The following is a 24,983-nucleotide window of genomic DNA, read 5'->3' on the forward strand; positions in this document are numbered from 1 at the left end:
CACTCCAGGAATCCTCCTGATACACATGCTTTTATCATTCCACTGGCATTCTGGGGTTAATTAATTTGGTTAGAGCTCATTGATCTCCTGATGATGTTATTAGAGTGTCCTTCAGTGACACTGAAATGCAAGCTGATCCTCCTACCAGTAGCAAGTAGCTGGGAGTGAGGTTAACGAGTTAATTACTTTTATAGACTTACCAAACATGAAAATTCTTTTCATGTTATTTGTAATCAGTGCTGTTCTTGCTCCCTGGGCTGGCTGTTCCTTCATGCACACAGGTGCATTCTGAATAATTAACTAGTCAGCCCAGGAATAGTGAAGTGGCCTTTGGTTTGTGGTCTCTGAAACAGTACAAGTCCTTACCAGGAAGGTGCATGTGAGAAAAACATGGATAATTTGTCAGCTGTCTGAGAAGAGGGTGTATTGTGGCTAGCCACCCAGTGGGACTGATCCTTCTCCTGATGGACTTGCTCCTGATTTACCTCAGGGAAAATAGTGGAGGAGACTTTCAAATTCCCAGAGCTGCAGATCAAGGTAAATGGCATTTAGTTATATAGTTAACATATTATAATACAATCACAGAAAATAGAGAGAGAGGGAAATACAGTCCCTGGAGCTGGTGAGTTACTGAATGTCTAGAACCAGGGAACTGATAATTCAGGTCTGGAATCTCCTTGGCTTCCCCCTATAAATAGTTCACTGAGGCAGAAAGAGAGTTTTGTGTGGGGACGTTCATGTGCTAAATTCCAAGTCAGAGAAGACTTTGCCAGCAGGCAGCAGAAATGTCAGTTTCCTTTTCACACTAAGATTGCAGCTGAATTTTGATTTATTAAACTACTGCATGTTTTTGCAAACCAGAAACAGTTGACACATAGCTGGAAAGGGGATCTGTGTGCTTGATTCTGAAACGACTTAAACTGGTTTTACCCCAGTGTAACCAGTGCTTGTGTAATGCCCCCTCCTGTTCACCATCCCAGTCTGGGATTGGGTAAATCCGCCTGGTGGCTTCTCCCACAGCTTTGGGGGACTAGTCCTGAGCTCAGGGGCGGCTCCAGGCCCCAGCACGCCAAGCGCTGCTTGGGGCGGCATGCCGCGGCGGGGCGCTCTGCCAGTCGCCGGGAGGGCAGCAGGCAGGGCTCCGGTGGACCTCCCGCAGGCGTGCTTGCGGAGGGTCCGCTGGTCCCGTGCCTTCGGTGGAGCCGCGGGACCAGTGGACCCTCCGCAGGCACGCCTGCGGGAGGTCCACTGGAGCCACGGGACCGGCAACCGGAAGAGCGCCCCCCGCGGCGTGCCACCCTGCTTGGGGCGGCGAAATGTCTAGCGCCGCCCCTGCCTGAGCTTCCTTAATGCACTCTGCATTGGGTGCCGCGTGTATTCACCTCAGACCAGGCCCACACAGAGAAACCACCAGGGACAAAGTTTTATTCTGTGAGGAAACATAGACCAGGATTGCAGTCCAGCAGCCTCCTTTCAGCTTACCTCAGACTCCCAGATTCCATGCTAAAACTTGCTACTGGGGAGCAGTTCTCCCAACATGCAACGTGTTTGTAGTCTCCACCCTACAATGTGTAGTTCCCACCATGGCTGCTGAAGCACACAGGGCCTTGGGCTACACCCAAATTACAGGGGGTCTTGGAGAGGGCAGGGCCCCTGACTACTTTTAGGAGCTACCTAACTTCTGTCTGATGGACCCCTTATGTCCCACTACTTGTAAATTAAAGGAAGCCGCTTGACATTCAGGGCCTCTCCTCTACTTTTTTCCCCATCATAATTTGAGCAGTGAGTGTAGCTCCATTAGGCCAGATCTCAGCTGGTGTAAACAGGCTTGGCTCTATTAAGCAGGAGTCAGTGGAACATTGCCGATTTGAGGATCTGGCCCAGAGATTTTAATTGGCACTGGTGAGCTGTTTAAGCAGCATTCGTGAGTGGATATGAGGAAGTGTGGGACATAGAGACTTGTGGATACTCCCTGCCTATAAAATCCAAAAAAGAGTTTGGCATTAAATCCCAAATGAGGCAGGTCTTCCTGCTTCCCCAAAACTCCTCATTTCACTTTACAAACTGTTCTCTTGGTATGAAACTTCACCCCGAACTGCTACATCAGGGTCGCTGTGAAACCTGTTCGTATCTTCAGCCATCCTGCCAAGCTCTGGGGTAATTGCCTATTGTTAAGTGGGGATTTCACGTCGCTTTCATTTTCACCAGAGCTCCTTCGGCCAACACAAATGAATGGTGATGCAATGGTTCAGACTCTATATGGTGCATTTGCTGTAAAATGGTAGTATTTCAATATAGCAGACATACTGCAGGACAAAAGCAAGCATACTAAACATTCAGCTTTTCATGTGTCTGGGGAAACATGAGTGTCCTTTAGTTTCATCAAAAGTGAGGAACAGAGGCCTGGTTCTAATGATTTCTGCATTTATAAGTGTATACTGCTTTGCAGATTGAGAGCAAGCGTCTTTTTAAATACTCTTATTCAAACTGAGCCAGATAGGGTGACCAAATGTCTCGATTTTATAGGGGCAGTCCTGATATTCAGGGCTTTTTCTTATATAGGCATCTATTACCTCCCACCCCTTGTCCCGATTTTTCATACTTGCTATCTGGTCACCCTAGAGCCAGATCTTATCTTATCTCAGTTACCAATGCAAATGCAAAGCAACTCTGCTGAAGTCAGTGGAAATATTCTGAATTTATACTGGTGCAGTTGAGACCAGAATCATTCCCAATGTGCTTTTGTCGGTATGTCTTTGACAAGTGCCTGTAAGGTGCAATATAGTTCTCTGCAATAAGTTACAATAATTGAAGAGTGATTCAATTATAGAGGAGTGATGGGGCTTAATCCAAGATCAGGTCCCCATTGTGTTTGGGACTGAACAAATGCATAGTAAAGAAAACAGTCCTTGACCCCGAGAGTACCTGTTAACTCATCTCATCACTAATCTATTGATGACCTGTAACACGGACTACCAGAGCCATTGGAACACAAGGGCTAATGATAGAGTAATTGCTAGTCTGATTAAATATGCATTAGATATTTCATTTCACCTTTCCTTGATCTTAAAATAGCTTTCTGGTTATTGATCACTAGTTAATTACACCAGCAGATGCACCACAGTTAAAGCATGGCAAATCTATAGTATGAAATCAGGTGTTCTCCTTTGTTAAGTAAGGTGCAGGGGGTTTCTAGCATACAATGGAAAGGAACTGGGGCAAAAGATTGAGAATTGGCATGGAGTTAAGTTTGCTCTCTTAGAATTCTTGCATCCATTTGGTTGCCGTTTCCATTACATGGGGAAATTGTCTGGACTGCCAGGGCTGTCTTGATACAATAAAGAAATTGGGGCATAAATATTCAGCACCGTGGCCCAGAGTTAGTGATTCCTTTCAGAGGGTTCAGGGAGGCACTTTGTGTCGTTTGTCCCAATACCTTAAGGCTAAAGTCTGACTGGGTTAAGGGTGCATCCTTCTGGTAGTGGTGAAGAGTTTGTGTCTTGCCATTTCGTGTTACCCAAAGCCTTACATGGGCGCAATCGCACTGGTAATGAATATAAACTGTTAGACCACTTCCTGGGCTTTGCTAAGGCTGCTCTGGGCTGCTCCACCAGAGCAAAGCAGTCTTAACCCTGGTGTGAGGATTCCCTTAGCCATGTGGTGGCTCCTACACCCCATCCCAGCTCCTTGTGGAGGGAGCAAGGCTGGAGGAAAGCGGACATGGTTGGAGCTTCTCTACGCTCACTCCCCAGCTGATAAAATGGCCCTTTGGGGCCCAGGCAGCCAGTGTAATCTAATAACTTCAATAAAACTATGCTGATTTACACTAGCTGAGGGTCTGAGACCAATGAATTTGAAGTGACTATTGGAGACTATTTCCTGAAAGCAAAGTCTAAACACACAGACCACAAATTGTTTGTAGAAATTCTTTAGTGAATCATTGTGAATAATGAAGACTTTTGAGGAAATCATAAGCTTTTATGATCATGAACAGAAAGAGGCAGCATTTCTCAAATCATTTGCTAGGAATTTTTCACCCAGCATTGCTTTAATTGCACTGATTCAAGTTAAAGTGGTGCTGATTTGATATTTAATACGATATTAACACTCGGGAAGTTGCTAATGCCCAAAGGAATCTTGCTGCCTTATTAATTGGGCTGGTGAAGATGAAAAATGATAGTGCTTTGAATAGCACAGCAGTTTGCAGCACATTTTAAAAAAAAATGCTGATCAATAGATAGATCAAAATGCCACAGTCTAAACATACTAATCAATTCTGAAAACCAAGATTAATCCTCTGATTCATATGTAATCATTTGAAATAACCCCCTTAGTTCACATAACCATAGTTATTCTGTAGCCTGGTCTGTGAGGTACCTTAGTGTATTAGAAAATGGGAGAAACACGTGCTTTGACTAATTTGATTGTTTCTCTTTGTATGCTTAGAACTAGGTAATTTTAAAAATCCAATAATCTTTTGTTCAAAGCAATAATTGATTTACACTTGCTGTATGTATGAAAACAGCTTTTCTATTATTGTAGGTTATCCTCTATTATAAACCACTTTGTGCTTTACTTATAACAGGACTCATGTTGTTGTCCTGAGACAAGTTATGTCAAAATATGATTCTCAGATGGTTTAAAAGCTTATGCTACAGTGTCAAGGAAACGTATTGGCACTAGGGAATGTTAATCTGACTAGCTCTGAAGTAAGCAAGAAGCACTCCATGCCTTCTGCAGCAGTACACCAGCAAAAGGATGTCTGTCCGGCTTCTCCACCCAGAGAGCCTATTCAGCAGCCAGCTGGACCACGCTGGGCAACCTTCCTCATTTAGGCCCAGATTTAGCAAAGCACTTAGGCACATGCTTAACTCTTAAGCTTAAGCACATGCTTAAGTGCCTTACTGAATTGGGGGCCTTGCTCTCTGTCTCTTCTTTAGAGAATACTATTGGGCTATAGGCCCCAATTCAGCAGAGCACTTAAGTACGTGCCTATGTCATATGTCCATGGATGGATCTGGAGCACATGCTTCAGTGCTTTGCTGAATCAGGGCCAGAGAGAGCTGCAGGGAAGCTTAAAAGAGGGCCCTCTCCTTCAACTTCAGGAATCAATGGGTAAATTCTATGGCCTGTATGTAGAAGGTCCAACTAGATTATCATAATGGAGCCTTCTGGCCTTGAGATCTACGAACTTCAAAAGGTTCAGAAATCCAGTTTAGTAAACAACTTTAAAAAAAATAAAAATCTGCTGCTTATTTGAAACTCACCCAAACTTTTCTGACTCTCTTGGGGCTGCACAATTGGGCTGTGCAGTTCTTATGCTAGGGTGAACCCTGTGACGCTCTAGCAAAGTCAATAGAGTTATTTTGGACTTACACTGTTACGAATGAAAGCAGAACTCGTTGCAGAATTTTCCAGTACTCGCACTTTTTGTTCCAGCCAAAATCTGAAAGGTCTAATTAAAATACTGCCATTAAAAAGTTAAGCAACCTTATTTCAACTTCTGGCTAAAGTGTTGAATCTGTTTTTCATTGTATCCAAACTGGGATTTACCCAACTCGAGCATATTTATCCCGTAGGATGCACATTTGGTTCATTTACACCAAAAGTTATTTGCCACTTTTAAAACCCCTCTTTTCCCCCTCCCCCCCCCAAAAAACCCCAAACAAACTATAGGATTCTTATTTTATGAAGACGGATCAGTTGAAGAATAATAATACAAGAATGGACAAAATGAACTCATGGCATTTTGTTGTTCTTTGCAATTTTGGGAGTATACAAAGCCCTGTTTTTGTCACTATTTCAGCATAGTAAAGGATGTATTTATGTAGTAAAGCATTAATCTTTCTTGTTGGTAATAACATGCAAATTAGACACCTGCTCTAGGAATCTGTGGAGCTTTGTTCAGGTAGGTGGTATTGACATGTCAAATATTTGGACTTTAATTCAGAAAAATGGTGCCATTTTTCATTTATCGCCTCGAATGAAGGCGTGAGCTGATACAGAGCTGTCTACAGCAGTGCAAATAAAAGTGAAAAAAATACATAGTCTAGCCTCTAAATTACATGTGACATCTCATTTAAAAATAAACAGCCTGTAGGCATATGTCCAAATGGTATTCATGGTATTTTAAAAATCTTCTTTTGAATTCTCATTTAACTAGCAATTTGGCATCTTGGATGCTGGCTGTGAGACTGAAACCACTATGTCTACAAATGTAACCCCGCAAACGTCAAGTGGAAGAAAGCAAGAACTAATGGGAGCTGAATGGAAACATTGGCCCATGTGCTCCCCTCAGCTCTGGTTCCATGCCATGCAGTTCTCTGATCCCTTGGAAGTCCAGCTGCCTTCACTCTCTGGACTCAGCCCTCTGAGGGTGGAGCCAGAAGAACTGGTGCCTTTCCCTACATTCTATTTCCCACTGGAAATTCTTTTGCAGGAGATGGTGCCCATGTTTGGATACCAAAGAGGCTTTTATAGAGCACCTATCTAAGCTGCCTAGTCAGCATTAACTGCTGGAAGTTCCCTCTCCCTAGGATGTATCCCCATTCTTGAGTGTAGATTTCAGAGCCGCTGCTGGCAAGAGGGCCAGGGTGCTGAGGGAGGGGTCTGGGGGAAAGCAGCTGCAAAGCCCTGGGGCACAAGATGTCTGCCCTGCCCAGCGAGTTTCCATGCGACTGGCCTAGTCTCTGCAGCTGTCCTAAGAACCATTGGATTCCACTGTGGCTATTGGAACATCCTCATGTTAGCTGACTCTATTCCTCCGCATGCTCTATGGTGATGCAAGTCATGCCCCTCATTGCACAATCTGCAGGAGGCCCCTGAGTTTCAGCTAGACCCTGTGTGAGAATTTCACTTACGTGGAGAAATTTGGGCCATTGAGACTCATTTCTAGTATGTCTGCATATTTAGGATCAGATTGCGATACCCTTACTTACCTTGGGTAGCACCGTGCCTACCAGCAGCCCGCTAGGGGGAAGGTAGCACACAGTGTGGGTAAAGGTAGTGCAGGCTGGCCTGTATTTTACTCTGAAAACAGATCTCTCCCAGTCGTATGGGAAGGATGTTCCAGTAGTTAGGGTACCAGCCTAAAAACTGAGAAATCCATGTTCAATTCCCTGCTCTGCCCCAAACTTCTGGTAGGAACGTGGTAAGTCCCTTAGCCACTCTGTGCCTCAGTTCCTCCTCTGTGCAATGGGCACAGTAGCACTGTCCTGCCTTTGAGTGGTGTTGTGGAGGGGATGACATTAAAGACTGGGATATACTAAGGTCACAGGGTGCCCTAGAGGTACCACAGATGGATTGTACTGGTTGTTTCCTGCCAGCTTTGCTGGGATACAGTTTTTCCTTTGCAATTCTGATGTCTCAGCTAACTGAGTTATGCCCCTTTTGTAATGCGTAAACAGTTGTGCACAGAAACAGAGGCTTATAAAGCAGCTCCAGAGATGAATTATGCACATGCAATTATTTAATATATTCCTTGTGAAATGCTGGTGGCAGCTTGACAATTATCTTTTTTCCCTTCCTTACAAACAGGATTTTGCATTTTCCTTTAAGACTAAGGCAGGAAGGGTCTGTTTTTTGAACCGTTTCATGTCCGAGAGATCAAATGAATATTCAGATGCATGGCAAATTAATCAAACATTGTCATTTTCCCAGCAGTTCATGGTAATGAACTGTGTGTGGCTTCCTTTTCACTAGCAACAGGTGAAACAGACCCTGCCAACAGCCAGATTTCATCAGTCTCAGAGGGCAGCCACATTTGCCATCCTTCCCTAGCCTGCTGTAAAGGCACAGGGCAGGGGCCCGAGGCAAAGCCCACTGAAAGTTTGTGGGAAACTCCCATTGGCTGGGGCTTCAAATCCTTTTGTCCCATGGGAAAACCTGTGGGAGGAGTCAGAAAACTCTGAGGGTCCCATTGTGGAGTTCCTACCAAATCATTCCCGTGGGGGAGGGAGATGTGGATTTGGCCAGGAGGCTTTGTGCCTCCACGCCAGCTGTGGGTTCCTGTTGTCCTCCCTCCAGTCCAGTGCCCTACCCTAACAGCAGCAGCTGCCTCTGGAAGTCCGCTCTCCCCAGAAGGGAAGGTAACAGCACAGGGTGGAATTACCTTGGTGCCCTGGTCTTCAGGGCACTAGTGCTTGCTTACCCCAGCCTGCCTACTCCACAGTCCTCCCTGCATGGCCATCCCCAGGCCCACCGAGTGCCCACCACAGGATCTGAGGGAAGGACAGAACACTGCAGCGAAGCTGGATGCTCATCCAACCCCACCACTTTCCATGCTGATGGAGGGGGTACAGTCTGACCGCCCGCATTCCACTCTGGGTTTCAAGGAGGAAATCCCCACTCAAGTCATTTTGGTCCATTATTTTAGCCCTTACAGAACAACAGTCAAATAAATGTCAGGTCTCCTGCCTTTGCTCCAATGAAATCCTTGCCAGATTGAGGACTGCGGGCCTTAGCCCAGACAGAGTTCCTCATTGACCATTCACAGCACACACAGCTGGCTGCTCTTGCCTGCTTAAATCCCCTAGGCTCCTTTGACATCTCAGTCTATAATGGTCAGCAGTGTGGAAAAACTCTGTATAGAAAGTGAATTCCAGGCATAATTGGAATATTCCCCCCACCAAACCACCTTGATTAGGGGCATTTAATAGAATTCTTTCATGAATTCTCAAGCGGCACAGCTCTACTGGCTTGTTACATTGGGCCAAGCTTCTTCCCTCCCACTTATTACCAGTGTTGGTCCAGTCTCTTAGTGTGTTCATCAAACATTTCTTTGCTTCTGCTTGATAGATGTCAGGCACGATCACTACTGGAGCAGCATTGTTCTCAGAATTTCCTGCCTTGGGGTCACTTGGAATTCAGCACTTGCGTGATCACATACTTGTTCAGTCTTGTTCTGGAGTGAGAGAATAGTTGATGCCATTTCAACATTCCAATGGTTCCCACTCCCTTCTTAAAAACATAAATAGGGTGTGAAGCAATCGGACGCAGCAGGCTGTGTTGTTGTTGTTGTTGTCACTAGCTATTTTCGCCTCTTGTGATGTGACAATATCCATAATGAACACAGGCTGGCACTTTGTCTGTAGAATATAAAATAATCTTTCGATGAAGTATCTTCCTATTCTTACCATTGGCTGTGTTTGTATTACATGGGCCTTATACTGAAAATAAGAAGCAATTGATATAAAATACTAAGCAGCATTTTGAGATTTTTACTTTTTTTTTTTTGTAAAATACTTCAGCAGGAAGGAGCTGCAGGAGGGCCAAGATCTCTGAGCACTTTCTAAAGGTTGTGAAGTGGCATGGCTTTAAAACTCCCTTTGTTAGAGGTATGTTATGAAGTAATTTATAGCTTAGGAAAAGTGTGGGATTGCCAGCCCCACTGCCCCATGTTTTCTGGCCCTGATGGGCACAAGCATCCCCACACTGCCAGCCTGCAGGGAGGGAAGAGGTGTTTTCATGCCCGTGACATCCTTGACTCTCTCAGCTGGGCATTTTGTGTAGACTGTAGTCCATTACGACATGCTGTGGATTTTTTTTTTCTGTGTAGACGTATCGGCAGGTGTTTGTATCACACACACCCCCCCCACACACACATTACCGTAGTATCTGAGTGTTGCACAGTTTTCCCTGTATTTATCCTCACAACACCCCTAGAAAGCAGGGATGTACTAGGTTCCCGATTTTACAGATGGGGAACTGAGGCCCAGATCCAGAAAGGAATTCATGGAAGTTAGAAGCCATATCTTTCTGGATCTGGAACAGAGAGACTAAGACCTGGACCCACAAAGGGACTGGACCCAGAACCTCCCACTTCCCAGGGGGGTGTCCTAACCACTGGATTACAGAGTTGTGTTCTCCCTCTCCCACAATGACTGTCAGTATTTATCCACAGTGGTATAGTCAGGCCAGGAAGCGGGAGACCCAGGGCCCAGTCACCTTGGTCCAATCACTCTCTTATTATTTATCCACAGCAGAACAGCTTCAACAGGGGAGACTGAGAAAGCACCACATCAGAATATCCCATAGCCTGGTGGTTAGAGCACTATCCTGAGAGGTGGGAGACCCCTATTCAAATCTTTCTCCAGAAGAGGAGGGAAGTGAACCTAGCACTCCCACATCCAGTGGTGCTAGAAGTGGGGGTTGAAGTAGTAATAACAAACACCAAATACCTGTTTTCTGTGGTTTTCATCATCAGCCACCCCCACTATAAAAATTGTTCCACCCCTCTGCCCAAATCCCAGCTGAGCGCTCTAACCTCTGGGCTGAAAGTTATAAACTAGGTGGTGTCACCACCAGCCAACTTTTGCCTGGGACCCAATCTGGTAGGCAGCTTGTGGACATGCCTGCCAGGTAGGCATTTGTCTGCTTATCTTTCCCCCAGTTCATGGCTCGGTCTGGGGCTTAGGCAGGAGATAGGCTTCCGGATCCCTAGAGCAGAGCAGCAGTGCACGTGCGCAGAAGCAGAAACTTAAGCACCATGGGAAATTTTACCCTGAAAACTTAGGTGCCAGCAGCATTCAGCAGGAGTTTTGTGAATTGCAGTGAAGCCTAAACCTGGGACTTAAGCACCAAAACCCCAGGCTTAGATGCCTTAGTGGATTGGGGCTTAAGTGACTTGCCCAAAATCACACAGAGAGTCTGGCGGAGATCAGAGAACTGAACCCCAGTTCTCCTGAGTCCCAGCTGAACACTCGAACCATTAGAATCTAACCCCTCCTCTGGTTACAGACACCGTTTCTTATTCCCAATCCTCTGGGGTGGGATTAACAATACAAGAGTGACTGGAACAGGGGTACTGGATCCATGTTCCCAGGTGGGTTCTCTCCCATCCAGTCTCCCCTCCCCCAGCTAACTCACTGAATGACCTGTTGTTTTGAGCAGCGGATTTATCAGTGCAATTAGTAATGAGTTTTGGCTTGTTTAAAAAATGTAACAAGCCTGCCAGCATGGCAGGAAGTCACCAGTGACTAGGGGAGCTACCCGGCATTTGATCCATCTCCGCTGGCGTGCTCCCTGCTGGAGAAGATGGCACTATAGAAATGGGGATATGGGATTGGAATGTTCTGATGAGGACGGTTTCTGGTGGCTACTCTGGTAGTGCAGAGCAATCTGTTTGGAGGCATTCGGCAGCTATAAAAATACAAGCAGAGTAACTCATGCCTTTAGGACATGCACACTGAGCCCCTGCTAAGCCCAGGTGTCAGGAACTGAAGGTGAGTCTTCATGTGGCCTCATGCGCACCACTGGCCCTGCTTGGAAACACTTGGGTCTCAGTCTAAGGGACACAGCAGGCACCTTTACAGGTACACAAATTAAGGCACCGGTCCTGCTAAGATGCTGGTTTCCACCTTGCACTTGATTGGTTATTAGAATGACCGGAAATTGTCGTATTTTAATCAAGTCTTAAGCAATGGCACCTTGTAGGAAAAGAGAATGCAAGAAAACCTTATGAGCTAAGGCAAGGCACCATATCACACTGTTTAGCCAGGGATGATGGAATACGTGAGGCATTCTATTACAGCAGAATGTGAGAGAAAATGGCAGCAGGGAATAGTCTCTCAATTTAAATAATGAGCTCCCCATGCTGCACGACAGATGGTCATTGTCTCAGAGATGCGAAATCTCTTTGGAGGGATCAGAGACCCTGTATTTCCATGGAATAATGAGGGAGAGGCACTGCTCCCAACACATGCTGTGTTTTTCACATTTTTCCAGAGGTATTCCCAGCTGTCTCTTCTCTACCCTTGAGCAGATCTGATCCCTTCCAGATCTCTCGTGAGTTTGGCTTCACTCTATGAAAGGAAAAAAATCAAACGCTAATGGGAGTGTGACTAATATTCAAAGAGTCATTATAATGCCCCTTCAGCATCTTTATTTGTTTGAAAGACGCTCAAATCCAATGCCAGAAAACATCGTAGGCTGAATGTGCCTTTACATGTGCAGAGTTGGCTGCAGTCCAGCTTCCAGTTGTCTAGGCTCCAGGGCCGTCTGCAGGACTCAACATTTGGGAAGGCAGATGGGATGACAAAGAATTTATTAATGTGGTAGGGCAACTTCCTAGGCACTTCCCTACTCACTGCATCCATTTTTATTTAATTTTAAGCACTCAAGATTATGCAATTTAGTAGTGCTCTGTTTTACCCCCTTAATTATTCTGTCAATATTGGTGGTAGACAAACACATTTGCAGCATGTGCAGTGGGTTCTCTTCCTGCTGTCAGCTGAAGACCTCTTGGATGTTTCATGCTATCTTAGCTGGGGGTGGGGGTAGAACTCTTCTTTGGAGTGGCAGCTGCCCTCCAGCCCATGTGTCTGTGCTCCCCTGCCCTGCTGCTTGTGACTATCATTGCTATAATCATAAAGGAAGGTAAAATAAATATGGTCTTGTCCCATGCCAAGAAACAAGATGGAACAGCTTAGGTGCTTATGGTGCCCACCACCATAGTGTCTGAGGAGCATGCTGCTTCCTGCTACATAGCTGCAAGGTATGTAATTACTATCCGATCAACCGTCTGCTAAAATTGGGAGTGTCTTGATGCTAGTGTGCCTGACAAACTCTTAGCATAGCACAGGCCATATTTATCTAAGACTTTCCTCTTATATGCATATGGGCCAGATCATCCGTTGCTCTGCATCTTGTGTAACTGTTGACACCAGTGCAAGGTGGATGTAGACCAGGGGTCGGCAACCTTTCAGAAGTGGTGTGCCGAGTCTTCATTTAGTCACTCTCATTTAAGGTTTCAGGTGCCATTAATACATTGTAACGTTTTTACACGGTCTCTTTCTATAAGTCTATAATATATAACTAAACTATTGTTGTATATAAAGTAAATAAGGTTTTTAAAATGTTTAAGAAGCTTCATTTAAAATTAAATTAAAATGCAGAGCCCCCCAGACCAGTAGCCAGGACCCGGGCAGTGCGAGTGCCACTGAAAATCAGCTTGCGGGCAGCCTTTGGCACACATGCCATAGGTTGCCTACCCCTGGTGTAGACCCTTCCACTTTGTTAGCACATTACACTGGTATAATGATGACACAATGTGCAGCGTAATGGAAAATCAGGCCTACAGATATCAACCTCAACCATTTTTAGAATCCCCTGTCTGTAACCTGATCCAGCTTCCATGGAGTAGGATGGGGGTAGGTTTCTGTTATGGTTTTGAAAAACCATAAACCTAGAAATGCACGAAACAGCCAAGCAGTTTGAAGCCCAAGAAAGGTGGTTTCCTTCTCTCTTTGTGGCTTATAGCTGAGCCATGCTTCCCCCAAATTCAGCACATTCTGATAAATCATTGCAGCATGCTTTCTAATCTCTGGGTAGTAACATGTTCGAAGGAAGCCCAATCAATCAACACCCGCCTTTCACGATGGATCAATGACTGGTGCCAGATTCCCATCTGCTTCTGATGCCAGGAAGAGAGATGCGTTGCCACTTAAAACGAGTGTGCGCCTATCAGGCAGCGCAAGCCTTCATTTCCCGCACTGTCGCCCTGACTGATCTATTCCCTGACAAGTTTGGAAGATTAAAAACAAAACACTGGTGGTGACACTTTTTTTTCATGTAGCTAATTGCTTGTTAACATACCCTCGCGCAGGCTAGATTGCCTGCTGTTTTTGTAATCACCCTGCTCAGACTGGCATGGTGGCTGAGAGACAGACAGATTTGGGTGATTCCGCACCCTTGGCAGCCTTCGAGCCTGGCCTACCCTAGAGGATTTTGGCATCGGAATGTCCACACATGCTACACAAGTGATTGGTGGTGGTACCTCTCCTTGCTGATATTTGCTTCCTCGCCCTGTCCCTTACCTGGTGGTAGAGACCCCTTCCACAGGCTCTGGGGAGGGAGGAACCACCCAGCCATCCCTGCAGCACTGCTGTTGGTAACACACGCAGCTTTATCAACCACGGTCACTTTAATCAGCAAGCACCACGGCCCCTGCACCTTGCAGCTGCAGACAGCGAGTAGGGACCTCCTTCCCTTTGGGCTCTGGCACCTTAACCAAACACCCCCGGCTGGCCCGTGACAGCTGACCCGGGCTCATGGTGCTTGGGCCGCAAGGTTATAAAAAAATGCAGTGTAGGTGTCCGGGCTTGGGCTGGAAACCGGCATCTACTCTGCAGTTGTATAACCCCATAGCTGGAGCCCTGCGAGCCTGAGGCAGCTGACACGGGCCAGCCATGGGTGCTTGATTGCAGTGTCGATGTACCCACAGGGGCCACATGCCCAGGCTGCGCCCTGGGCCTGTTCCCCAGCCCAGAGCTGATTCTCGGCCTAGCATGTCGGGGCAGCCTCAGTGGCACCAGCACATGCCCTCTGGCTGCTCCTCCAATGGCAATTCCATACTCCAACTGGAGGAGAGCTGGCAGCAGGGGCAGCTCTCAAGCAACCAGAGGGAAGAAGCCAGTTCCTTCTCTCTGCCCCTCTCCAGCCTATCCGGACTCCAGGGGACGGGTCAGCTTTTTGTCACAGGCAGCACTGCTCTGGAGTGGGGCCTCTGTAGCCAGCAAGGAGGGATGCAGGTGGTTGGCCAAAGTGGAACAAACCAAGACATTTAGGGCATGTCTACATGCACAGTTGCCCTGGTGTAACTTCAGATCTGATTTAAAACCACTTTAGTTAAACCTGTGCCCATGGCTGTGTAGATGCCCTTATTTCACAGTATTGCTAACCCTAAACAACTGCCTAAAAATTGTGAGATTTTTTTTTTAAACACCAGTGGTACATCTGGGGTTCTTTTTCCCTTGCCATTTGATTTCTAAGCCTTTTGGGTGCACTCACATGTTCAAGCTTTTCCTGGCAGCCAGGAGGGCTAGGAACTTTGAGACTGAAAGCTGAGATTCTCGCATAATCACTTCACTCCAGGAGTTGGGGCTTGTAGGAAAACACCAAATCTTGCAATAGAGTTGTGAGAGTGGGCAAATTCAATCCAAACCATAATAAGCTTTAAATCTGTTAAGAATGGGGTTAGGCTAAACCAAAATAAGCTGCCCCGAAACTGAAATAAGAATGTCCACATACAGGCTCACTGGTTTAACTAAAGTGGTTTAACTAAACCAATTGGAATTTGGGTGTAGACAAAGCTTCCATTTCCTTCTAACTACAGGCATCGACTCTGTGGGTGCTCCGGGGCTGGAGCACCCACACAAAAAAATTGGTGGGTGCTCAGCACCCACTGGCAGCTCCCTGTGGCCTGCCCCGCCCCCCTGCTCCAGCTTGCCTCCGCCTCTGCCAGCCCGCCGCCATGTCCTGCTTCTCCCCTCTCTCTCCCAGCACTTGCGCCGCAACACAGCTGATTCACAGGGCAGGGAGGAAGTGGGGATGAGGGGCAACGCAGCGTACTGGGGGAAGAGGCAGGGCTGAGCGGGGATTTGGGGAAGGAATCCAACAGGGACAGGGAGGGAACGGAGTTAGGGGAGGGACTTTGGGGATGGGGTTGGAATGTGGATGGGGCCAGGGGTGTGGAAAGGGGCAGGGGGGGGCCACAGACACCCACCGGCACTGAGAAAGTTGGTGCCTGTGCTTCTAACCCCATGCAATAAAGGTACGACATGCCAGGCTGCTGCTAAGAGCAGGATCTGAGATTGTCAACACCACTAGGGGATGCGGATACCCAATTCCCATTACTTACAAGGGATTTGGATAACTGCTTCCTGTTAGGTGGCTCTGAAAATCTTTCTTATTTCCTGGCTCCATGACATGGGTCAGAGTCATATGTCACAAGGCAGTAACCGTGGATTCTATTCCACCTTCACAAGCACTGGAGAACATGTATCTGTCATAAGACATCAGAACTGCCGATGTTTGTTTTGGAACACCAGGGAGGATGCTAGAGAAAAGGTGGGGAGGAATCCACATACCCCAATCTCTTGGTGAATTAAGATAAGAACTGTGGCTCTGTCTTTTTTTTTGCTTTTTTTCTCCCCAGAAGACCCACCCATTGTTCTGCTCTTCTGCCTTCAGGATTCCTAGCAGGAGACCTAGCAGCTAGACTGTTAACATTTGAAACATCTTGAGACATGTTGGGATAGATTTTCACAATGTTGAGCACTCACAGCTCCTGCTGGATCTGCAGGTACCCAGTGCTTCTGAAGATGAGGCCCCAGATCCCGTGCACCCCCACCCCCTCCCAAATTAGTGCACACCTTATGGTGTTCTGCTGCACTTGCCCTTCTCTGGCCTGCAGAGGCTGTCACTCCTCATAAAAATTCTGCCTTTTCTGTATTGGCTTTTAGCGGGGTTAGCTGCTGCAAACCAGAGAGAGGTTCTGCAGAGACATCAGTCTGGAAGTGAGAATCAGGGCATTAGGGGAGGGGCTCTGTGTAGCAGAGCAGCTGACAGTCCATAGTGTTGACAGGGAGAGAAACCTATAGGAAAAAAAATGGTTTCTTTTTAAAGGTGAATTTTCTAAATTTAGCTCCAAAGCTGCTAAAGAAGATTGGTGACTTTTTTTAGTGGGTCGACTGATAGGCTGCGTAGCCTCAAAGTCACCGGGCATGTGTGGGGAGCAAAACAAGAAATAAAAACTTCATACTGTACAAGCCTCGTCATTCCCAATGTGAGTGCCCTGCTGGGGCAGACTGCCACTTAGTATATGTTTGTACAGCACCTCGCACAATGGGAGCCAACCTGGTTGTGACAATGTAAATGTTAAATAACAGCAGCCCAGGGTCCTCTCAATGAGCTGGCAAAGCTCCCGCATGCCGTAAAGGATGCATAATACCTCCTTCCTTATAACCATCCTTACACATCCTTTCTAGATGAAACCTTGATTTGCCTGGGTCCAAAGCCTAGAAAACTGAGTAGCAAGGAAAGCTCCCACTAAAAGAACTGATGCGGAGGATAAAGGGTTTCTGGAGCAGAGTCCTACCAGGGAGAAATGTGACCTGTATTCAGTGGTCTCTCTTCAGCTCCGTAGCCTCCAGTTAATACATTTAATGGTATGATGATAATGCGCTGGGGCATTCAGAGTACAAGTTGATGTTTTGTCTCTCAACCTCTCTCTTTTTTTTTTTTTTTGGTTGCACTAAAAATCTGCCCTGCAGCCCTCAGATTAATTAAATGCTGACAGTCAGCTAAAGCAGGAGAGGAGAATATCTTTCCTGCCCTTTATATATGTTAGACAGCTTCAAATACATAATGCCCCTAGGAAATAAACATGTTCCATTTGGCAAAATCAGTAAGGCAGAAATCTCCATGAAACTCTATCATGTTGCAAATAGACTAAAAACAGTGCTGTACCTGGCGTGAATGAGTGTTGTTTGTGTCCATGGTGGATGCTCATGGGGACACTAGTAAATACAGTATAAGCACTTGTTTTGTAATTCACTGTCTTTATCCTTATCAGTAAATTTGTTAAAGCTGCTCATTTTCATTCCTTTGCCTGTAATAATGAATTCTCATTTTTTCACACATACCTGTTCTATTTGTATAAGTACCTAAGAAGTGAGCTACTTTCTGCAATGTTTAGAATAGCACAAATAAACTACAAATCACTTGTAGCCCTATACCAAATAATTTTCTTGCTCTGATTAAGTACAGCCTCTAACCCCAAAAAGTGTACCTCGGGCTTTTCATTTTCTGCCACGGTGTAACATGTGCTCTGTCTCTCACACGCAAAGTTTCCTCCTTGATCCAGTTTTGCAGCCATTTGCATCCAATAAGCGTTCTCCTAGAAGCTCATTCCCTGATGAGCTAGCAGCTGGGGTTACAGCTGCAGACTCAGGACACCTAGAAAGAGTTGCCTCAATAATCTGACACTAACCAGCACCGTTCATGTGGCTAATCTAAATCAATAGAAGCTAAATTAATCCTTTGGCATTTTCTCTCTAAAAGGGGCCAGTCTCCCTGGGACTCATTGAAGCCTGACCATGTGTTTGGCCCTTGTTCATCGCATTTCCTGAATCATGGGACCGGAACTTCTGTTTTTCCTGTTCTCGTCTATGCAGTTTGGTCTGATGCACCAGAAAAGTTTGACTCCTCCTTAGCAAATGAATATTCATGACTTTGGGACACCCTCTACCACCCTTGCTCATGTCGTGTTGTATGCACTACACACCTAGCCCTAATGAAATCAATGGGATTACTTGTGCATTAATGTGCTCTCCCTTGGGGAAGGGTGTTGGAATCTGTCCCCATCGTAGCTAAAGGCCTTTATGGAAAATTTGGAATTTGGAGCTATTGACATGACAGATTTTTTTTATGAATAATACGTTTCCACAGGGAACACCTAGCAATACCTTGACAAATCATGTCAATGCAAGACCTGCAGAAATGATGCCATGAGGATAGGGAATATGTATGGAGCACGTGTCAGACTGAAAGACTAAGAGGACGGGTGTTGGGCTACTGCATGAATGGATGAAGGAGTCCCTCTCTTACGTCACTGGCAGAGAATTACCTATGTGAAGAGCTAGTGGCACATTCAGGGCCCCTAGCAGCAGAAAAGCCTAACCTCCTGCAAGCGAGAGCTCAAGGGAACCCGCCTAGCCTGGAAAGTTGGCAGCGCTGGCAAAGGAGGGAGTGTGGCCATGATGCTGAGTCTGCACCTGGCACCAGCAGGGCTTCTGCGAATGTCTCGTTGCCCTTAAGTGGCAAAACCCCTGTGGGAGGCGGGTGGAGGAAATGCCGCTGTGCTCTCTGGCGGTAGGGATGCTTCTCCATGGCATACAGGCCTGTGTTGGAACAGAGCTCCTTCCATTGGTTTATCCTGAAACTATTCCCAGCCTCCAGCTCAGTGGAACCTGGTAACCAAGATACCACCCTGGAGGAAGCTGATCTCTTGCTGTCCCAGAAGGACAGATGAAGGAGGGTCTTGGTAGCAAAATACAATATTCACTCCTATTGTATATAGACACAAGGGCAGATCCTAAGCTAGTGTAAATCAATGTAGCTCCACTGAAGTCAATGGGCCTCTGCTGATTTACATCTGCTGACAATCTGCCTCTTAAAGCCAAATATTTTGTGCTGCTCCCAGGGGCGGCTCTAGACATTTTGCCACCCCAAGCACAGCAGGCAGGCTGCCTTCGGCGGTTTGCCTGCGGAGGGTCCGCTGGTCCCGCGGCTTCGCCTGCAGGAGGTCCTCCGAAGCCGCGGGACCAGCAGACCCTCCGCAGGAAAGCCGCCAAAGGCAGCCTGCCTGCTGCCCTCGCAGCGCCGGCAGAACGCCCCCCACGGCTTGCCGCCCCAAGCACGCGCTTGGCGTGCTGGGGCCTGGAGCCGCCCCTGGCTTCTCCAAGGTCCCTGCAGCCCTATGGAGGTGTTAGAGTGGCGAAGTAGGTGCAGAATTGTGCCTGTTACTCTTTTCCCCTTTCTGTCTCCAGCTGATCTGTGATGCTGCTGATTTGTAAAAGCACCAGACAGCAGAAAGGTTTGTTTCCTTGGGAAGTGCAGCAAGGCAAAATTTTGCTTGGAAGTCATTGTGCTTATTAGTGTCATTGTCACACATGACTGCAGACCTGCAGCTTCTCTATTACACAGAAAAGCCCAAGCTCTCAAACACTTACTCTTATAATTAAGCACATGAACAGTCCTGTTGATTTCACTGGGACTAGTCCTGTGCATGACGTTACTCACTAGTTTATGCCTTTGCAGAGCTGGGGTCCAGCTTACAACTCCAAACGAAGTGGTGTTCATGGATCGCATTTTGTTATAAGGGGTCAGAGGTTAACGCCCCTTTCCAAACTCCATAGCAACCTGACTCAGAATCTGTGCTTGGGAAATCTTTCCATCTTGCCTTGAACGCTTTTTGAATATTTTCCCGGAATGTTCTGCTTTCGTTCCCACTCTGGGAGTTCTAAATATACTCCAGGTTTGGACTGTAGACCCCAGTTTATTTTTAATGTTGTTTTCGGTATCGGTGACTTTTTTTTTCCCAGAAGGACCCGTCATGATTTATACTCCTTACTAGCTGCCTTTTCTCCTCCTGGAGCAGTGTCAGGATCCTTTGCAGAGGCATCTGTCTGCTGGACAGCCTCTAGGGGTATGTCTGCACTGCAGTGCAACACCTGTGGCTGGCCCGTGTCACCTGACTCAGGCTCGTGGGGCTGAAAAATTGTGGTGTAGACATTTGGGCTCGGGCTGTAGCCCAGACTCTGGGAGCCTCCCCCCTCGCAGGGTGCCCAAGCTCAGGCTCCAGCCTGAGCCTGAATGTCTTCACAGCAATTTTTAACCATGCGGGCCAGAGTCAGCTGACTCCTGCCAGCCATGGGTGTTGAATTGCAGTGTAGACATACCCAGAGGCAGTGAGCATGCTCTGTGCTAGCCTGGGGCAAACAGCCCACAGTGAGTTAAAACTGCCAGGAGAGCGAAACTTCTGAGGGGAAAACAGGCCATTAGTCCTCTTACAGATGATCAATAAAGTATCTTCCCCTCTGGCTCTACGCTGTTTTTTTTTTTTTTAAATGACTAATAAAGCCAATATCCGTTAGCTTAGGGAGGGGAAGCCATGTCTGAATTCGAGCAGGCAGCAGGGAATCGGCACTCCTGAGTTCTATTCTTGGGTCTGCCACTGGCGTGCTGTGAGATCTTTCTCAATTTGCTAATCTGTCTGCCTCAGTTTACCTGCTTGTGACTAATAATACTTATCAGAGTATGAAGCAATGTTTACAAAGGACCTCTAGCTCCTTAGATCTTAAAGAGGGTACACGGTACTTTCATATAGCAAGGTAGGAGGTTATGGATTCTTAGTTTTCCTTGGCTTGTGTGCCAGTGTTTAGCAGATCTCCATTTATTGTTCCCTACATCCAATCAAAACAGGGAGAACATGGGTTGATTGTTTAGATTCCTATAATGGAAATTTAAAGACATTATTATTAATTACTAATTATTTGTTTTGTTACACAGTCAGTGGCAGGGTGCATCCCATATATCCTTAAACAGTGGCAAGTGTGGCATTTTGCTATATTGTCGTGATCAGTTTGTTGGCTGTATTCAGATGCCGGATGTTGGGTGGTGGAATGTTGGCTAGGACTGGGAACCATACAAGTTTTGCTGGCTTCAGTATGCCTGTGATAATTCTTATGGTATGATTAAGCAATGTATCCATGAGTCTAGTGTGGGCAAAGTTTAACCAAACTGGGGCATAGTTTTGGCCAACTGAGTAGCAGAGAGTGAGCCTGAACTATGCAGGGCTTGTTCACTGGTTCCCCAAAGGGACCTTACCAGTTAGTTTGTTCAGGAAACAATTTCTTGATCTTTTGAGCTACTTTAGTGAGATGGTATTTGTAGACGATCCCTAGATACACTGGCTCTGGATCATATGCCACCTGCTGACCATTCAAAAAAATGTTAAGCTCAAGTTGGCTCTGAGCATGGCATAAGTAGACGCATGTTGACATGGTCATTGATGTACTTGGTTTCAGTCTCCATTTCTTACAGTATGGCTATGGCAGCCATATCATTATTCAGGTTCTCTTCAATCTTTTGGGAGTCACAGTCCCTTGAAACCAAGCTAATATTGTCAGCAGCCATCCAGCGTGTGTGCAGCCATTACACGAACCGCCTGGAAATGGCATACAGTAAGGTCATTGGTGAATATATTAAATAAAAGTGATGCCAGCACTGAGCCTTTCAGAAATCAGTTCTTCTGGATTCTCCAAGTGACGGTTTTGTGGCTGAGATCCACCTGAAAACGTCTTTCTCAGGACACCAGCTCAGTCACCATGACACCCCCTCTAGGATGAGCTCTTGGCATGTTGCCCAGCAGACTAGTGTGCCGGATGGTGTTATAGGCTGCTGCAGGGTCATAAAAGAGAGCTCCCATTTTCTTCTTGTCTTGAAATCCATTCTCAAAATAAGTAGGGAGTACTTGGCCACTGGTGCTTCGATTTTTGTCGAAAACCTGCTTCGCTATCGTTCAAAAGTTGTTCTCTCATGGGCATAATTCTCTGTAAGATCATCCACTGCAGGAGTTTGTAGCTACAACTCAGAAGTGATACTGGGCGACAACTGGCTGCAGCAAAACCTATATGGTCAGCACTGCACACTCTCCATCCAGTGATAACACCTTCAGTTGACTCTAGCGGTCAAAATAGGAGAGAACCTCTGCCACTACCAAAAACTCCCACATCATTACTAGACTGGATGAACCACTCCCTGGTGTTGGGCTCCCATGTTGCCGCCGGAGCTGTCTTAACAGGTTCAAGGATTGTGGGCTTTGCAACCATGACCAACCAGGCCTGGGGCACTGGGGAGGATGCCGTACACATGCGGGATGGCTGCTCATTTCTTGGTGAGCAACCTATAGGTCTTCCCAAGTTGAACACTGCTCAGAGGCCATTGACTGGCTTAAGAGCATTTAGCAGTTTTTGTTTTTTTCTAAACCTTGCCTTGCCCACATGCAATCAATCTCTCTCTCTCTCTCTCATATATAAATAATATTAATTTTTATATATAAATTGTTTCCTGAATTATTGATCATTATTCTGCTGATATTGTCTGTGGATGGTCTTTTCCTAGGTCATAGCTAGGACCATAAAAAATGTGGACTAGAGTGTATATTCTGCAGTGTGTGTTTGTGAAGGATAAAGGGCTAAGATTGACTGAAGTGCAGACTTCCTCAATGCTCAATGGTGGGAGCAGTGAGTGACCTGAGTTTATCTTTCTCTGCTTGGCCTTGATATGGAAATTCACTCTTTTATTTAATGTTTGTAGGTCTCCAGGGTCAAATCGTGGCTTTTGTGATGCAAAATGTTGCTAACATGATGACAGTGTCATGGCTTGACAGCATCCTCTTTCCAGCAGCACCAGGATCAAAGCAAAGAAAATATTTTTAATACTGTATTAGTCAGTAACGATCCATAGCCTTCTTGGAATGGTGGACTTTGACTCAGGAACAACTGCGCCTCAAACAACTCTCAACTGGCCGCAGGGCAAAGCTCCGTTCCCACAGGGATGACATTTGCCCATTTGACGTTCTTGCAACACTCGCTGCTGACTAGCTCACAGCTATAGCCTTTGGGATAGCTCTACTTTCTCCCCCCACCCAGCTGTGGATCATGTACCTTGATAGTGACCAAGATAAACCAGACCCAATGACCAATGTTAGAGCTTTGGAAATGGTGGTTAGAGATCGAAGTGTAGATTCTCTTAGTGTAGGAATAAAACCTTTAACATGGCAGATACAGAGCTGATGGCAGGTAGAAGGGTTAGAGATGAGACCAATTCTTGTTCCTTTGTGGCTTTATCTGTATGATTTGCTTTTCATCTCTTGTTTGCTGTGGTTAGCAGAGCAGCTATAATAAGGAGTGTTAGGTGCAATAAATCTTGTCATTGTGCACAGCACGCTTTTCATCAGCGCTCAGGGAAATGCAAGGTAAGCATTCGAAGGAAATCTCTATATAATCATACAATGCCAAACAGCCAGTAGATTTTAACGGAAATTATAATATAGTGAAGATTACATTGTATTGTAACTTAATATGTCCTGGGTATATTAATAGGGTCCTACCACAGCCATGAAATTCACCACCATGAAAAACGCATCACAGACCATGAAATCTGGTCTCCCCCTGTGAAATCTGGTCTCTTGTGTGCTTTTACCCTATACTGTACAGATTTCACAGGGGAGACCAGCGTGTCTCAAATTGGGGGTCCTGACCCAAAAGGGAGTTGCAGGGGGGGTCACAAGGTTATTTTAGGTCGTGGTATCGCCACCCTTACTTCTGTGCTGCCTTCAGAGATGGGTGGCTGGAGAGTGGTGGCTGCTGACTGAAGGCTCCGCTCTGCAGGCAGCAGTGCAGAAGTCAGGGTGGCGATACCATACTAATCCATCCTTGCTCATGCGCTGCTGCTGGTGGCAGCTCTGCCTTCGGAGCTGGGATCCCAGCCAGCAGCTGCCGCTTTCCAGCTGACCAGCCCTGAAGGCAGCGCCACCACCAGCAGCGTTGCAGAAGTAAGGGTCGCAGTACTGCAACTCTGCCTTACAATAATCTTGTGGTTTCCTCCCCACCCCCAACACACACACACACCTCCTTTTTGAGTTGGGACCCCTACAATTACACTATGAAATTTCAGATTTAAATAACTGAAACATGAAATTTATGATTTTAAAAATCCAATGGCCGTGAAATTGACCAAAATGGGCAGTGAATTTGGTAGGGCCCTAACTTCTTTTAGTTCTAATAAAGCCACCAACTATGGGTCTTCTCAAACAGAATTTGTCTGTTGATTACGCTGCTTCCCACTTAGCCGAAAGCAATCAGCAATTTAAAGAAATTTTTCCCCTTCTACCTGAGATCTACATTTACACTTTTTTGGCAGATGAGATCTCTGATAACAAATTTTGTAATCCAGTAAATCTCACCATATTGAGGAAATCGTCTGCATTTACTTAAAAGCCAAGATTTATTTTATTTTATTTTGCCTTGCAACAGAGGCCTGTGACTCCAAAGGAAAATGCCACACATCAAAAATGCAGATTTAAATTGCACTAATATCCTTTGCATTTGCTTTCCAGATAAATTTACTTTCCATTTTGAGAAGTGTGGTTTGTACATCCAAATGCCACAGGATAGAGATTAGGGTTTTCTCTTTTGTTTGATTTACAAGCTTTAATGAAAAATGGTATTTGTAGTTGTTGGGTTTTTAGGTCAGACCTGCTTGTAAAAATTCCAGAGTTGATGAATGATGAACAATTCTACTGGCTGTAATGACTGAAAATTGATACTTACAGCACAACTATGTGAGAAGTATCATTGGTTCGTGCTGGTAACCAGGTGTCAGGTTTTAGGATGCTGTGTGCACGGGGTTCAAAAAAGAATTAGAGAAGTTCATAGAAGTCCATCAATGGCTATTAGCCAAGATGGTCAGAGACACAACCCCATGCTCTGGGTGTCCCTAGACCTGCAGCTGCCAGAAGCTGGGACTGGACGACTGGGCATAGGTGCCGACTCCTTTAGTGCTTCACTGGCAGCTCCACTATCAGCACCTCCTCCTCCCCTCAGTGCCTCTTGCCCAGTGGCCCTGCCAATCAGCGC

General features: G+C 46.2%; 1 long non-coding RNA gene across 1 annotated transcript in view; it reads left to right on the forward strand.

The window, feature by feature from the left end:
* The first annotated feature begins 349 nt into the window (after window positions 1-349).
* Window positions 350-24,983, forward strand: part of LOC120370839 — a 92,814-nt gene continuing 68,180 nt past the window's right edge. The window contains exon 1 of the long non-coding RNA XR_005583985.1: window positions 350-537. This is a non-coding gene — a long non-coding RNA (uncharacterized LOC120370839). The remainder of the gene's footprint in view (window positions 538-24,983) is intronic.

Source organism: Mauremys reevesii, linkage group 8 (genome assembly GCF_016161935.1).
Source record: "Mauremys reevesii isolate NIE-2019 linkage group 8, ASM1616193v1, whole genome shotgun sequence".
Classification (NCBI taxonomy): Eukaryota; Metazoa; Chordata; order Testudines; family Geoemydidae; genus Mauremys; species Mauremys reevesii.